The following is a 13,759-nucleotide window of genomic DNA, read 5'->3' as shown; positions in this document are numbered from 1 at the left end:
TTAGTGGGTGGGGCTATTAGCAAAGTGGGTGGGGTCAGAGACGTAGGTGGAGCCTAGGATTAGTGGGTGGTGCTGTTAGCAAAGTGGGTGGGGTTAGAGACGTAGGTGGAGCCTAGGATTAGTGGGTGGTGCTATTACCAAAGTGGGTGGGGTTAGAGACGTAGGTGGAGCCTAGGATTAGTGGGTGGGGCTATTAGCAAAGTGGGTGGGGTTGGAGATGTTGTAGGTGGAGCCTAGGATTAGTGGGTGGGGCTATTTGCAAAGTGGGTGGGGTTAGAGACGTCTGTGGAGACGAATTAATGGACGGAGCTAGCAGACGAGTGCCGGGGGGCGAGCGGTGGAGTGGGCGGGGCTAGCGACCGGGTGGGCGTGGCTTGTCAGTAGTGGGCGGGGCTAGGGTGGTGGGGGCGGGGCGATAGGCGGAGCGCTCGTGAACCAAATGCCTTGGGTGGACTAATCTCCATCTGTTCCATCTCACTCCCTTCTACAGCCGTGTGTGGACTAATCTCCATCTGTTCCATCTCACTCCCTTGTACACCCGTGGGTGGACTAATCTCCATCTGTTCCATCTCGCTCCCTCTACACACGTGGGTGGACTAATCTCCATCTGTTCCATCTCACTCCCTTCTACACCCGTGGGTGGGCTAATCTCCATCTGTTCCATCTCGCTCCCTTCTACACACGTGGGTGGACTAATCTCCATCTGTTCCATCTCACTCCCTTCTACACCCGTGGGTGGACTAATCTCCATCTGTTCCATCTCACTCCCTTCTACACCCGTGGGTGGACTAATCTCCATCTGTTCCATCTCGCTCCCTTCTACACACGTGGGTGGACTAATCTCCATCTGTTCCATCTCGCTCCCTTCTACACACGTGTGTGGACTAATCTCCATCTGTTACATCTCGCTCCCTTCTACACACGTGGGTGGACTAATCTCCATCTGTTCCATCTCACTCCCTTCTACACCCGTGGGTGGACTAATCTCCATCTGTTCCATCTCGCCCCCTCTGTGCCCCCAACTGTATGGGATCGAGTGTTTCCCCCTTTCTCACACTCGTGGGTTTTCCCCAGGCGCTCCGATATTTCCCCCCACGTTAACAACAACAACAACAATATCTATTTATACAAAGTAACCGCTCGTGATGAATTTGCTCTAGAACCAACGCCTGCCTATGTAGAGGACCTGCAGAGCGAAAGCACATTGTTGGTAGCAGTGCTGAGTCATCCTCTCTCTCTCTGAGTCGTCCTCTCTGAGTCGTCCTCTGAGTCGTCCTCTCTCTCTCTGAGTCGTCCTCTCTGAGTCGTCCTCTCTGAGTCGTCCTCTCTCTCTGAGTCGTCCTCTGAGTCGTCCTCTCTCTCTGAGTCGTCCTCTCTCTCTCTGAGTCGTCCTCTGAGTCGTCCTCTCTCTCTGAGTCGTCCTCTGAGTCGTCCTCTCTGAGTCGTCCTCTGAGTCGTCCTCTCTCTCTGAGTCGTCCTCTCTCTCTCTGATGACGACACTGATGACGACACTGATGACGACACTGATGACGACACTGATGACGACACTGATGGCACTGATGATGACACTGAAGACGACATTGATGACGACGCTGATGACGACTCTGACGATGCTGATGACGACGCTGATGATGACACTGCTGACGACGCTGATGACGACGCTGATGACGACACTGATGACGACGCTGATGACGACGCTGATGACGACACTGATGACACTGCTGACGACGCTGATGACGACGCTGATGACGACACTGATGACGACGCTGATGACGACTCTGACGACGCTGATGACGACACTGATGACGACTCTGACGACGCTGATGACGACGCTGATGACGACACTGATGATGACACTGATGACGACACTGATGACGACTCTGACGACGCTGATGACGACGCTGATGACGACACTGATGATGACACTGATGACGACACTGATGACGACACTGATGACTCTGATGACGACGCTGATGACGACGCTGACGACGACGCTGACGACGACGCTGATGACGACACTGATGACGACACTGATGACACTGATGACGACGCTGATGACGACGCTGATGACGACGCTGACGACGACGCTGATGACGACACTGATGATGACACTGATGACGACGCTGATGACGACGCTGATGACGACGCTGACGACGACGCTGATGACGACGCTGATGACGACGCTGATGACGACGCTGATGACGACACTGACGACGCTGATGACGACGCTGATGACGACGCTGATGACGACGCTGACGACGACACTGACGACGCTGATGACGACGCTGATGACGACGCTGATGACGACGCTGATGACGACACTGATGACGACGCTGATGACGACTCCGACGACTCCGACGACTCTGATGACGACGCTGATGACGACACTGATGACGACTCTGATGACGACTCCGACGACTCTGATGACGACGCTGATGACGACGCTGATGACGACGCTGATGACGACGCTGATGACAACACTGATGACGACACTGATGACGACTCTGATGACGACTCCGACGACTCTGATGACGACTCTGATGACGACTCTGATGACGACGCTGATGACGACGCTGATGACGACTCCGACGACTCTGATGACGACACTGATGACGACTCTGATGACGACTCTGATGACGACGCTGTCGACTCTTGCGGCTACTTTGGCGGTGATGGTAGTAGCGCTAGCGTAGTGAACATTTATTAATATATTAACACAAAGTCACTCACACACACACACACCGATCGCTCTCTGTCTCTCTCGTCGTGTTGCTGTTCAATGTGCAATAAACTTCCTGACCACTGCATGCTGAGTGACTCATAGCTGGTCGGGAGATGTTGACCACCTAGCCTGGTACACAGGAGGTCGTGGGTTCCATCCCAGACCCTGTGAGATGTTGACTACCTCGCCTGGTACACAGGAGGTCGTGGGTTCCATCCCAGACCCTGATGAGATGTTGACTACCTCGCCTGGTACGCAGGAGGTCGTGGGTTCAATCCCAGACCCTGATGAGATGTTAACTACCTCGCCTGGTACACAGGAGGTCGTGGGTTCAATCCCAGACCCTGATGAGATGTTGACCACCTCGCCTGGTACACAGGAGGTCGTGGGTTCGACCCAGACCCTGATAAGATGTTGACTACCTCGCCTGTTACGCAGGAGGTCGTGGGTTCCATCCCGGACCCTGATGGGATGTTGACTAACTCGCCCGGTACGCGGGAGGTCGTGGGTTCCATCCCGGACCCCGATGATGCCTAACGCTGCATATTCGGAGGGGCAGCAGCAGCAGTTAAAGCTAAACCTCCTGGCAGCAGACTCACACACAGGGACAGCTGTCACTGGGGGTGCCCCTAGACCAGACTCACACACAGGGACAGCTGTCACTGGGGGTGCCCCTAGGCTAGAGAGACACACACAGGGACAGCTGTCACTTGGGGTGCCCCTAGGCTAGAGAGACTCACACACAGGGACAGCTGTCACTAGGGGTGCCCCTAGACCAGACTCACACACAGGGACAGCTGTCACTGGGGGTGCCCCTAGGCTAGAGAGACACACACAGGGACAGCTGTCACTTGGGGTGCCCCTAGGCTAGAGAGACTCACACACAGGGACAGCTGTCACTAGGGGTGCCCCTAGGCTAGAGAGACTCACACACAGGGACAGCTGTCACTTGGGGTGCCCCTAGGCTAAAGAGACTCACACACAGGGACAGCTGTCACTGGGGGTGCCCCTAGGCTAGAGAGACTCACACACAGGGACAGCTGTCACTGGGGGTGCCCCTAGGCTAGAGAGACTCACACACAGGGACAGCTGTCACTCGGGGTGCCCCTAGGCTAGAGAGACTCACACACAGGGACAGCTGCCACTGGGGGTGCCCCAAGGCTAGAGAGACTCACACACAGGGACAGCTGTCACTGGGGGTGCCCCTAGGCTAGAGAGACTCACACACAGAGACAGCTGTCACTGGGGGTGCCCCTAGGCTAGAGAGACTCACACACAGGGACAGCTGTCACTGGGGGTGCCCCTAGGCTAGAGAGACTCACACACAGGGACAGCTGTCACTGGGGGTGCCCCTAGGCTAGAGAGACTCACACACAGGGACAGCTGTCACTGGGGGTGCCCCTAGACTAGAGAGACTCACACACAGGGACAGCTGTCACTGGGGGTGCCCCTAGACCAGACTCATACACAGGGACAGCTGCCACTGGGGGTGCCCCTAGGCTAGAGAGACTCACACACAGGGACAGCTGTCACTGGGGGTGCCCCTAGACTAGAGAGACTCACACAGAGGGACAGCTGCCACTGGGGGTGCCCTTAGGCTAGAGAGACTCACACATAGGGACAGCTGTCACTAGGGGTGCCCCTAGGCTAGAGAGACTCACACACAGGGACAGCTGTCACTGGGGGTGCCCCTAGGCTAGAGAGACTCACACACAGGGACAGCTGTCACTAGGGGTGCCCCTAGGCTAGAGAGACTCACACACAGGGACAGCTGCCACTGGGGGTGTCCCTAGGCTAGAGACTCACACACAGGGACAGCTGTCACTGGCGGTGCCCCTAGGCTAGAGAGACTCACACACAGGGACAGCTGCCACTGGGGGTGCCCCTAGGCTAGAGAGACTCACACACAGGGACAGCTGTCACTGGGGGTGCCCCTAGGCTAGAGAGACTCACACACAGGGACAGCTGTCACTGGGGGTGTCCCTAGGCTAGAGAGACTCACACACAGGGACAGCTGTCACTGGGGGTGCCCCTAGGCTAGAGAGACTCACACACAGGGACAGCTGTCACTTGGGGTGCCCCTAGACCAGACTCACACACAGGGACAGCTGTAACTGGGGGTGCCCCTAGGCTAGAGAGACACACACAGGGACAGCAGTCACTGGGGGTGCCCCTAGGCTAGAGAGACTCACACAGGGACAGCTGACACTGGGGGTGCCCCTAGGCTAGAGAGACTCACACACAGAGACAGCTGTCACTGGGGGTGCCCCTAGGCTAGAGAGACTCACACACAGGGACAGCTGTCACTGGGGGTGCCCCTAGGCTAGAGAGACTCACACACAGGGACAGCTGTCACTGGGGGTGCCCCTAGGCTAGAGAGACTCACACACAGAGACAGCTGTCACTGGGGGTGCCCCTAGGCTAGAGAGACTCACACACAGGGACAGCTGTCACTGGGGGTGCCCCTAGGCTAGAGAGACTCACACACAGGGACAGCTGTCACTGGGGGTGCCCCTAGGCTAGAGAGACTCGCACACAGGGACAGCTGTCACTGGGGGTGCCCCTAGACTAGAGAGACTCACACACAGGGACAGCTGTCACTGGGGGTGCCCCTAGACCAGACTCATACACAGGGACAGCTGCCACTGGGGGTGCCCCTAGGCTAGAGAGACTCACACACAGGGACAGCTGTCACTAGGGGTGCCCCTAGGCTAGAGAGACTCACACACAGGGACAGCTGCCACTGGGGGTGTCCCTAGGCTAGAGACTCACACACAGGGACAGCTGTCACTGGCGGTGCCCCTAGGCTAGAGAGACTCACACACAGGGACAGCTGCCACTGGGGGTGCCCCTAGGCTAGAGAGACTCACACACAGGGACAGCTGTCACTGGGGGTGCCGCTAGGCTAGAGAGACTCACACACAGGGACAGCTGTCACTGGGGGTGCCCCTAGACCAGGCTCACACACAGGGACAGCTGACACTGGGGGTGCCCCTAGGCTAGAGAGACTCACACACAGGGACAGCTGTCACTGGGGGTGCCCCTAGGCTAGAGAGACTCACACACAGGGACAGCTGTCACTGGGGGTGGCCCTAGGCTAGAGAGACTCACACACAGGGACAGCTGTCACTGAGGGTGCCCCTAGGCTAGAGAGACTCACACACAGGGACAGCTGCCACTGGGGGTGCCCCTAGGCTAGAGAGACTCACACACAGGGACAGCTGCCACTGGGGGTGCGCCTAGGTTAGAGAGACTCACACACAGGGACAGCTGTCACTGGGGGTGCCCCTAGGCTAGAGAGACTCACACACAGGGACAGCTGCCACTGGGGGTGCCTCTAGGCTAGAGAGACTCACACACAGAGACAGCTGACACTGGGGGTGCCCCTAGGCTAGAGAGACTCACACACAGGGACAGCTGTCACTAGGGGTGCCCCTAGGCTAGGCCAGACTCACACACAGGGACAGCTGTCACTGGGCGTGCCCCTAGGCTAGAGAGACTCACACAGGGACAGCTGTCACTGGGGGTGCCCCCAGGCTAGAGAGACTCACACAAAGGACAGCTGTCACTGGGGGTGCCCCTAGGCTAGAGAGACTCACACACAGGGACAGCTGTCACTGGGGGTACCCCTAGGCTAAAGAGACTCACACACAGGGACAGCTGCTACTGGGGGTGCCGCTAGGCTAGAGAGACTCACACACAGGGACAGCTGTCACTGGGGGTGCCCCTAGACCAGGCTCACACACAGGGACAGCTGACACTGGGGGTGCCCCTAGGCTAGAGAGACTCACACACAGGGACAGCTGTCACTGGGGGTGCCCCTAGGCTAGAGAGACTCACACACAGGGACAGCTGTCACTGGGGGTGGCCCTAGGCTAGAGAGACTCACACACAGGGACAGCTGTCACTGAGGGTGCCCCTAGGCTAGAGAGACTCACACACAGGGACAGCTGCCACTGGGGGTGCCCCTAGGCTAGAGAGACTCACACACAGGGACAGCTGCCACTGGGGGTGCCCCTAGGTTAGAGAGACTCACACACAGGGACAGCTGTCACTGGGGGTGCCCCTAGGCTAGAGAGACTCACACACAGGGACAGCTGCCACTGGGGGTGCCTCTAGGCTAGAGAGACTCACACACAGGGACAGCTGACACTGGGGGTGCCCCTAGGCTAGAGAGACTCACACACAGGGACAGCTGTCACTGGAGGTGCCCCTAGGCCAGACTCACACACAGGGACAGCTGTCACTGGGGGTACCCCTAGGCTAGAGAGACTCACACACAGGGACAGCTGTCACTGGGGGTGCCCCTAGGCTAGAGAGACTCACACACAGGGACAGCTGTCACTGGGGGTACCCCTAGGCTAGAGAGACTCACACACAGGGACAGCTGTCACTGGGGTGCCCCTAGGCTAGAGAGACTCACACACAGGGACAGCTGTCACTGGGGGTGCCCCTAGGCTAGAGAGACTCACACACAGGGACAGCTGTCACTGGGGGTGCCCTTAGGTTAGAGAGACTCACACACAGGGACAGCTGTCACTGGGGGTGCCCCTAGGCTAGAGAGACTCACACACAGGGGCAGCTGTCACTGGGGGTGCCCCTAGGCTAGAGACACTCACACACAGGGACAGCTGTCACTAGGGGTACCCCTAGGCTAGACTCACACACAGGGACAGCTGTCACTGGGGGTGCCCCTAGGCCAGACTCACACACAGGGACAGCTGTCACTGGGGGTACCCCTAGGCTAGACTCACACACAGGGACAGCTGTCACTGGGGGTACCCCTAGGCTAGACTCACACACAGGGACAGCTGTCACTGGGGTGCCCCTAGGCTAGAGAGACTCACACACAGGGACAGCTGTCACTGGGGGTGCCCCTAGGCTAGAGAGACTCACACACAGGGACAGCTGTCACTGGGGGTGCCCCTAGGTTAGAGAGACTCACACACAGGGACAGCTGTCACTGGGGGTGCCCCTAGGCTAGAGAGACTCACACACAGGGGCAGCTGTCACTGGGGGTGCCCCTAGGCTAGAGACACTCACACACAGGGACAGCTGTCACTAGGGGTACCCCTAGGCTAGACTCACACACAGGGACAGCTGTCACTGGGGGTGCCCCTAGGCCAGACTCACACACAGGGACAGCTGTCACTGGGGGTACCCCTAGGCTAGACTCACACACAGGGACAGCTGTCACTGGGGGTACCCCTAGGCTAGACTCACACACAGGGACAGCTGTCACTGGGGGTACCTCTAGGCTAGAGAGACTCACACACAGGGCTGGTCACAGCGGAGAGAGGCAAATGGCATTAACATGAATAAAGTCCTTTAAAAAAAGTGTTTTATTATTTATTTTTTAAACAACGGTTGTATTAAGAACTTCGGTTTAACTCACGGCCTTTGGAGAAGTTTAGGGAAACGCGGCGTTTATAACCCCCCACAAACGATTAGCAAAGCCGTCCGTACAAACAATTGTAATTTATATATGTATTTTATTATTTTATTGTTTCCCTTCAACGTGACTTTACCGAAAGAGCTGAGAATATGCCTGAAAAGGAGGCAACTAATTGATGATTCGATGCATTGCCACCGGGATTCTGAAAAGGTTGTGCACAATTTGGAATTGACGACGAGAAGGAGACTGGACTTCTGATTTGCCTGATTTGACCACGGCAAACAAAGACAAAGATCCCCCGTATAGCCTGTAACAGACTGTAGGGGCAAGTGCTGTTAGCGAACAGCACCTATGAAGGCCGGAACGATACACGAGGGGGTGGGTGGCCAGCACCACGCCCGACCGCCTTTGTCTCCCCAGTGGCAATGTTTACTACACACCGCACCAGGTACTCATCTGAGGCTGAGTCGACCTAGGGGAGGCCCAGGACCGGTTCAGATAATCGTCACTGGTGTTGTTGGCCGTGAGCGGGAATCGAACCCGGGTCGCCAGGTTTATAGCCCAGCGTAGCGCTAACAGCTACACCACCACTCCTCACTAACACACACAGACACACACACGCAGAGGGCCTGCAGTTAAATGTAAAACCGTCTAAACAAAACGAGATGCATCGCTCCTAACTGCGATTCGCCATGGGTGAGCGCAACGATTTCAAGAGCCAGAATGTCCCGCAGGGCTATATAGCAAATAAGTGAAAACTATGAAAACCATGAAGCGCACGTTCACGCATAGTCACGTGACTCCGCGCGCCGCGTGACGTCGCGTGACGTCACGCGGCGGGCACGCCCACTTGGTGCGCGCCGTGGGTACGGCAGCGTCACGGGGAGCGGTGAGTCCGTACGTGCCCGCACCTACACCCACCCACACCCACCCACCACCCACCCACCACCCACCCACCACCCACCCACCACCCACCCACCCACCACCCACCCACCAACCACCCACCCACCACCACCACCCACCCACCCACACCCACCCACCCACCACCACCCCACCACCACCCCCAACCACCCACCACTACCCCACCCACCCACCACCACCCCCACCACCACCCCTCACCCACTACCACCACCACCCCCAACCACCCACCACTACCACCCACCACCACCACCACCACCCACCCACCACCACCCCCCACCCACCCCCACCCACCCACCACCACCCCCCACCCACCACCACCCACCACCACCACCCACCCACCACCACCCCCACTATTTTCTTTACCACTTCCACCCGAGCCTCTTTGCCCCACTTCGCGATGGTCTCCATCCGTGGCGTTGGTTTGAAGCCCACCGCAAGCTGACCCCGGCCAAAATGAATTTATAAAATAAATAAATAAATACAATCGCCTGCATTAGAAAGGGGGGCCCAATGATGAACACCCCCCCACTCCACTCACTCCACTCACTCCCCGGTCCGTGGGAAAAATTAAAAAAGTCTTCCACGATACCTAGCATTACAATAACAGACTGACCATTTCTTTGTCAGTGGACAAGCGTACAAAATCAGCAGGGGATCAAATACTTTGTATCCCTCACTGTATAGTAGTGTAGTGTATCATGTAGTGTAGTGTTTAGCAGTGTAGTGTATAGTAGTGTAGTGTATAGTGTAGTGTTTAGTAGTGTATAGTGTAGTGTATAGTAGTGTAGTGTATAGTGTAGTGTATAGTAGTGTAGTGTTTAGTAGTGTAGTGTATAGTAGTGTAGTGTTTAGTAGTGTAGTGTTTAGTAGTGTAGTGTTTAGTAGTGTAGTGTTTAGTAGTGTATAGTAGTGTAGTGTATAGTAGTGTAGTGTATAGTGTAGTGTATAGTAGTATAGTGTATAGTAGTGTAGTGTATAGTGTAGTGTTTAGTAGTGTAGTGTATAGTAGTGTAGTGTATAGTGTAGTGTTTAGTAGTGTAGTGTATAGTAGTGTAGTGTTTAGTAGTGTAGTGTTTAGTAGTGTAGTGTTTAGTAGTGTAGTGTTTAGTAGTGTAGTGTATAGTAGTGTAGTGTATAGTGTAGTGTATAGTAGTGTAGTGTATAGTAGTGTAGTGTATAGTGTAGTGTTTAGTAGTGTAGTGTATAGTAGTGTAGTGTATAGTGTAGTGTTTAGTAGTGTAGTGTATAGTAGTGTAGTGTATAGTAGTGTAGTGTTTAGTAGTGTACAGTAGTGTATAGTGTAGTGTATAGTAGTGTAGTGTATAGTGTAGTGTATCATGTAGTGTAGTGTTGTGTTTAGTAGTGTAGTGTATAGTAGTGTGTAGTGTATTGTAGTGTAGTGTATAGTAGTGTATAATAGTGTAGTGTATAGTAGTGTAGTGTACAGTAGTGTAGTGTATAGTAGTGTAGTGTATTGTAGTGTATAGTGTAGTGTATAGTAGTGTAGTGTATAGTGTAGTATATAGTGTAGTGTATAGTAGTGTAGTGTATAGTGTATAGTAGTGTAGTGTATCGTGTAGTGTATAGTAGTGTAGTGTATAGTAGTGTAGTGTGTAGTGTATCGTGTAGTGTATAGTAGTGTAGTGTATAGTAGTGTAGTGTATAGTAGTGTAGTGTATAGTGTAGTGTATAGTGTAGTGTATAGTGTAGTGTATAGTGTAGTGTATAGTGTAGTGTACAGGGGGACACGGGGAGACGCGCAGCGACAGAAGTCAGTCGTTCAAGTTCCGCGTTTGTTTTTACATTTTATTTTCTCTGTTTACATACGAGTGTGTCTGTGTGTGTGTCTGTGTGTGTGTGTCTGTGTGTGTGTCTGTGTGTCTGTGTGTGTGTCTGTGTATGTGTGTGTCTGTGTATGTGTGTGTGTGTCTGTGTGTGTGTGTCTGTGTGTGTGTGACTGTGTGTGTGTGTCTGTGTGACTGTGTGTGTGTCTGTGTGTGTGACTGTGTGTGTGTCTGTGTGTGTGTCTGTGTGTGTGTCCGTGTGTGTCCGTGTGTGTGTCTGTGTGTGTGTCTGTGTGTGTGTCTGTGTGTGTGTCTGTGTGTGTGTCTGTGTGTGTGTCTCTCTGTGTCTGTGTGTGTCTCTCTGTGTGTCTGTGTGTGTGTCTATGTGTGTCTGTGTATGTGTCTATGTGTGTCTGTGTGTGTGTGACTGTGTGTGTGTGACTGTGTGTGTGTGACTGCGTGTGTGTCTGTGTGTGTGTGACTGTGTCTATGTGTGTCTGTGTGTGTGACTGTGTCTGTGTGTGTGTCTGTGTGTGTCACTGTGTGTGTGTGTCTGTGTGTGTGTCTGTGTGTGTCTGTGTGTGTGTCTGTGTGTGACTGTGTGTGTGTGTCTGTGTGTGTGTCTGTGTATGTCTGTGTCTCTGTGTTTGTGTTTATTTTAAAATGACGACAAAAGACGAGGACGCGATGACGAACAACGAAGCAACGGGGAGCTCGCACGGGCAGTGACGTCACAATTCCAGAGGCTGTGACGTCAAATATTACCGCTCCTACTACTACTGCTACTACTGCTGCTACTACTGCTACTACTACTGCTACTACTGCTACTACTACTGCTGCTACTACTACTGCTACTACTACTGCTACTACTACTGCTACTACTACTGCTACTACTGCTACTACTACTGCTACTACTACTGCTACTACTGCTGCTGCTACTACTACTACTGCTGCTACTACTGCTACTACTACTGCTACTACTGCTACTACTACTGCTGCTACTACTACTGCTACTACTGCTACTACTACTGCTGCTACTACTGCTGCTGCTACTACTACTAATGCTACTACTACTGCTACTATGACTACAACAGATCCTGCTTCATGTAGACCTACAGAGACAAGGATCGCTCCCCCCCCACCTTTTTATCCACCCACTCATTAATTCAATCACTCACCCACCCACTCACCCACCCACCCACTCACCCACCCACTCACCCACCCACTCACTCACTCACACACTCATCGACCCACCCACCCACCCACCAACTCACCAACTCACTCACCCACTCATCGACCCACCCACTCACTCACCCACCCACTCACTCAAACACTCAACCACTCACTCACTCACCCACCCACCCACCAACCCACTCACCCACCCACTCACTCACCCACTCACTCACTCACCCACTCACTCACTCACCCACCCACTCACTCACTCACCCACTCACTCACTCACTCACCCATCCACTCACTCACCAACTCACCCACCCACCCACACATTCATACATTCACTCAACCACTCACAACAACAACCGCCATTAGCCACTAAGTGGCGGTGACGTCACCACAACGCTTGTGCCAGGCCATGTGCACCTTGTCGAACGCCCGCTGGTAGGAGGTCACGGGACAGACCCAGCAGGTGCCACGGGTCGACTGAGATGACTGAGATGACTGGCTGATGCACCACCTGTGCCCCCTACTGTGCCAACTTGCTGCGCTTTAGCCACCCGGCGCTCTGCTCGTTGTTGTGAGCGTCGCTCCTCCGCCCTCCGTTGTTGTTGGAGGGCGACTGCCTCCAACTGCCCAGTAGCATCCTTCACGAGCCTCCTCCAGAGAGGCCGATTATGACACCGCTGATACCAGTCATTGGCAAGTCCACTCAGCTCCACGTCCTCCTGTACCACATCACTCCATCTCTTCTCTAGCCCGTGCCGCGCCCATTTAGCCCCCTCGATCCAGCCCAAAAAAAGCTGTTTCGGCATGTGGTGGGTGGGCATGCGGGCTACATGACCCAGCCAACGCAGCCTTGCCTGCCGGAGGAGCTCACCGATGGGACTTTGTCCAGATCTTTCAAGGATTTGTGAACTCCTCACACAATCCATCCTGGACAAACCCAGGATGGATCGTAGGCAGGCCAGCCTAAATGTTTCTAACCGGCGAAGATGTTCCATTAGGGGGGGTCCACGTTTCGCAAGCGTAGAGAAGGGAGGGAATGACCGTGGCCAAGAAGACCTGAAGCTTAGTGCGGAGCGAGAGACCAGGTAAGCTTCCACACAGCGTTACGCAACCGATGAAAAGATATTACCGCTCGACTGATTCGGAGCGAGACCTCTGCTGTAAAACCGGAGCCGGTCATATGCACACTGCCCAGGTATGGGAAACTCTCCACTCTCTCCACAACTGCCCCATCACCGATTAGGAGTTGTGGGGGTGGAGTGTCCAATGGTGCAAAATACCTAGGCAGGTGCTTAATTTTGGTGGGGCTGATGGTAAGGCCCCACCTCTTAGTGGCAAGCTCCAGGTTCAGCAGCAGCGTCTCCAACTCCTCCAATTACCAGATCATCGGCATACATAATGTGGTTGAGCAATAGGGAGCCATCCCTTGACAGCACCCGGGCATCGATCAGCCTCCCATTGTATCTGTACCGGATGGAAATTCCTCCGTTACAGCTACTGAAGACTTCACAAACTACGTGGTCAAACTAGATGTTAAATAATGTTGGAGCCAGAGGACATCCCTGTCGCACCCCAAGGTGTACAGGGAATGGCTCCGACTCCCGGCCACGTAGTTTTACCCGGGCCAACTCACCATCATGAAGGTCCTTAATGATCGTGAGCAGAGGGTCAGGGACTCCAAAAGCACGAAGAACAACCCAGAGCCCAGGGCCTACTGATGGTATCATAGGCCTTGACCAGGTCAATAAAGCAGAG

This window comes from Petromyzon marinus, chromosome 79, assembly GCF_048934315.1.
Source record: "Petromyzon marinus isolate PM22_M1 ecotype Great Lakes invasive population chromosome 79, UKy_Petmar_22M1.pri1.0, whole genome shotgun sequence".
Lineage (NCBI taxonomy): Eukaryota > Metazoa > Chordata > Hyperoartia > Petromyzontiformes > Petromyzontidae > Petromyzon > Petromyzon marinus.
The sequence above is the reverse complement of the archived record's forward strand: the minus strand, read 5'-3'. Positions refer to the sequence as shown.